Genomic DNA, 4630 nt, shown 5'->3' with positions numbered 1-4630 from the left:
AAGGTGCTGACACCTTGATCTTCAACTTCTCAGCCCTGGAACTGTAAGAAATAAATTCCTGTTGTTAAAGCCACCCAGTCTATGGCATCCTGGAATGGCAGCATAGTATGATCAGGGAGGAAGAGATCCAGGCTGCAGCAAAGTTCTGAGAAAGCTTCACTCACTATGAGAGTAAATCAGGAAGCAAAATTCATCCATTAGCACCTCTCAGTGGCCTGTAATGGGCCAGCGTCGAAACTCTGTTTGGCCCAGTTTGGCTGGAAAGAGTCTTGGAGAAAGCTGGTAATTATTTCTATTGTTTACTTATAATTTCCTGTTACCACATTTCGTCTAATTTTTCATTATATGTCAGATATGTGGGTTAGAGAGATGTTTCCCTAGTCCTTAACCACGGCCCTTCTGGGTTTTTGATTGTTGAGTGCAATGGTCTTTATCTCCTTAGCTGTGAATACTTCCAGATTTGGTTCTGCCTTTTGGGGATTTAGAGTTTAGCTCCTTAGCCTCCACCCACAAGGCTTCTGAATTTGGCACATGTCCCAAGGAGACTTTGTGTACTTGAAGCAGGTACTCTTGTCTACTGGGGCGTTGATTCCTAAGCACCAAGGCTATGGAGGATTTTACTTTCTCCTTTTAGATGTCTTAGGCCTAGTCTTCTATCTTTCTGCTATACCACAGATCTCAAGAAATCTCTTATGGAACAAGCCAGGTATGTATTTGGGGCTCCTTTAGTAAACGGTCTGTTATGCCAGCTCTTACAACTATCATAGATCCCATTGTTCCTCTGTTCCCTAGCAGACTTCCACTACTTATGTCATGTCTGATCCTTAGTCCCTGCCCAGATCTGACAAATGCCTCCAGTGTAGAGAGTGGTTGGCTATTGTCATTGCCTAGAACAAGTTGAATTTTAATTTATCTAGTCCTTTCCCTACATGTGTTTTTAAATGGTTATGAAATTTGATTTTGGTAACATATCCATTTTTTTCTAGTTGTTACAGAGAATCATGGTCTCAGTAAACTTATCAATTTATTATGTTATCCTTTCTGGATACTGAGACATAGTTAGAAATAACATCTCTCTGTCCCCTCTCTGAGATCATAGAGGAATTTCCCCATGTTTTTTCCCATATTTAAAAAAGACTTGTTATTTTTACATTTAAATGTTTAGTCTAAGTGGAATTTGTCCTGTGCAAAGTGGGACATAGATCAAAATCAGTTTTTTTTTTATTTTTAAGATTTTATTTATTTATGCATGAGAGAAATGGGGGGAGAGAGAGAGAGAGAGAGAGAGAGAGAGGCAGAGACACAGGTAGAAGGAGAAGCAGGCCCCATGCAGGGAGCCGGATTTGGGACTCGATCCTGGGTCTCCAGGATCATGCCCTAGACCGAAGGTAGCGCTAAACTGCTGAGCCACCTGGACTGCCCCAAAATTAATTTTCAAAAGGCTATTCCAGTTGTGTCAACACTATTTATTAGATAACTATAACATTTTCCTACCTGAGTTGAGTTGCTGATTTATATTATAGTAAATATCTATATATATTTTGGTCTATTTTTAAATTTCTATGCATTTACATGGACTTTTCTGTTTGCTAATGAAAGCACACACTGTGCCTTAATATGCTTCAGTATCTTGAAGGTGTATTCTCTCTAGTTTCTCTTCTACTTCAGAATTTCCCAAGCTTTTCATATTAGTCTATTTTTCCATGTGAAAAGTAGTGATTTATTGTGGTCTCATTAAACATAAAATAACTTAAGGGAAATTGAGACCCTTATGAGGGTGAATTTCTTATCTAAAAATATTATATTTATTTCTATTTGTTCCAGAATTTTTTGATGTCCTTCAGTAGTGCTTTAAAATATTCCATGCGTGCATCTTTCACTTTTCTTATTTACTATGTTTCTAGGAGTCTGATTTTGTCATTGCTGTTATGATAAATGGTGACTTTCATTTTTCCTTCTAAATGGTATATGGAAAGGCTATTGATGTTTGTGCCAATTCAATAGTTGAGTAACTAGCATGTTAAGTTTTTAGGTTCTTCTCTTGGGTATCATACCTATAGAGTTATAGAATCCATACAAATAATAAACATTTTAATTTTTTCTGCATTTATTTTTAATTTTTAACTTTTAAGTGCTTTGTATAACATCATTGATAAGAGGTTAAAAAATAATAGTGTTAGGGTCCTAAGTTTCTTGTTTTTGACTTGGGAAATGTTCTACTGTCTTCTCATTAAGCATGCTGGTTTGGCAAGTGAGATAAATATATTTTATGGATTTAGAAGGATTTATCTATTTCTATTTCTTGAAAATTTTATATTTTTTATTATTGAGTATTACAAATATATAGGAAGTACAAAAGCATAAATATATGTGCTGGTAAAGGGATTGCCACAAAACGAAACCTATATAACTATCAGCAAGGTCAAAGGAAAAGTAACTGCCAACTTTTAAAAGCACTATTTGTATACTCTCTCAATCACTACAACTCTTTTATTACTGAAGTTGAATACTATTCTTCTTTGTGGTTTAGTATTGCTTGTAAGTAATTTTTAGGGTTTACTCTTTTACTTGATGTTAAATTTGTAGGATTCATCCATGTGGTTGAGTTCATTTTTATTGCTCTATAATATCGACTGTATACATTTACTGGAGTTCATATACCTCATTTACTGTTGATGGACATTGGTGTTGTTTTCAATTTGAAGATATCATAAAAATGCCACCATGAATATTCTTACATACATTGTCTACGTAGACGTGTGTGTTGAGTATATGTCAAAGAGTAGAACTGCCAGACCATAGGGAATACATACACACAGTCTTTAGTTGGTCATTCACATATATATATATATATATATATATATATATATATATATATAGTTTCCCTAGGTGGTTATAAAATTTTCAGTCTCACCAGCAGTTTATGAGAATTCCAACTGCTCATCACCATGGCAAAACTTGCACTTGTTAAGTACATTTTAAAAAAGCTGAGGAGCAAAAAGATCATTCAATAATGAAGAAAAGAACAAATGGTCAGGAATATACATTTGTCCTGTAAATGCAGTATATAACCATGTAGTCTTAATCATGTGAAGTAAACACTAATGGAATTAATATAATTGATACATTGCAATGATAGGGTGCTATTTTTAACATGCTCTTCATAAAATGATAGGTCATAGAGCCTAAAAAGTGAGTAGTAGTAGAGAAAATTTTAATAACATGATTAATGAGGTTGGTCCAATAGACATGTGAAGCCCTGGTACTAAAATATTGACATCCACATTGTTCTCAATCCCATTTGGAATATGAACAAGTGAATTTGAGGCATCATATACACATACTTCCAATGTAAATACTAATTAATAGTACAATGAAGAAAAGCAATTTTAAGTGTAAATATTTCTTATTTGACCAAAATGTAAAATGACATACAGAGGAGTGAAATGTCAGCAGTAAATATTTCCTGATTCTCAAATTCTGACTCTTTATTGCCATGCCTCAGAGATTACTAATAGTAGTAGTTCATACTGTGTTTTTTCTGGAGTTAGTGCAAAATTTTTTATGCTAAGAAACAATATAACACATTGTAAGGGTGTTTTTTAAAGATTTATTTATCTTTTTTGTTTTAGAGAAGGAGAGAGAAAGTGAGTGGGTGTGGGGCAGAGGGAGAGAATCTCAAGCAGACTCCCCACTGAGTGTGGAGCCCACTGCAGGGTTTGATCCTATGACCCATTAGATCATGGCCTGAGCCAAAACCAAAAGTTGGACGCTCAACCGACTGAGCCACCCAGGCACCCCAACACATTATAAGTTTCTATTGATTCCCTTTGTTTTTATAAAGATGGGTCACAGTATACAAATGATTATTTAGTTTTATATTTTTTTACCTAAGATATATCTATTTTAATTATGTATGTATGCATTGTATATACATATATAATCTCCTCATGTACATTTATTGACATTTCAATATGAGATCTCAGATTAAAGAAAAGCAATTTGCACAATATGTTTGTGTGTGACACACATTATTGTTTTTATAGCTGAATAGATTTTCATTACATTTTATGCCATAATCATCTACTGTAGGGTAAAGGATGGGGAACACCTAAATCAAGCTATTTAGAGAGCAGTATATCCATTTTGTCACTTAAAATATTTCTCTCAGAATTCAGGAAATAAATTTTTTAAGGCAGAAAATCAAGGGGAATATCTTTACAAATGAATTCACCTTAGAGCTTAGATAAGCTACTTATCATGAATATATGTGAAGTAGTATTTATGTGACACATAAGACAGGACAAAACTACAATTTGCTTATTAATTCTCCGCTTAAAATTTCCATTGACTTTCTGACACAACTTGAAAAAATGCAAACGTCTTATAGATTTTTCAGAATTGAATCTGGCATAAGTTTCCATCTAAGTCTGTGCAATTCTAGAACCATAGCCTCTTCATCCCATCACCTCTCCCCAGCCCCCCCCACCTCCCATCTGGTGACCAGCAGTACGTCCTCTGTTTCTGAGTTCACCTCTCTCTTTTTTCTCCTTTGCTCATTTGTTTCTTAAATTCCACATATGAGCAAAATCATATGATGTGTGTCTTTCTCTGACTTATTTTACTTAGC

This window comes from Vulpes lagopus, chromosome 24 (genome assembly GCF_018345385.1).
Source record: "Vulpes lagopus strain Blue_001 chromosome 24, ASM1834538v1, whole genome shotgun sequence".
In the NCBI taxonomy this organism is placed as follows: Eukaryota; Metazoa; Chordata; class Mammalia; order Carnivora; family Canidae; genus Vulpes; species Vulpes lagopus.
This window is presented reverse-complemented; position numbering follows the sequence as displayed.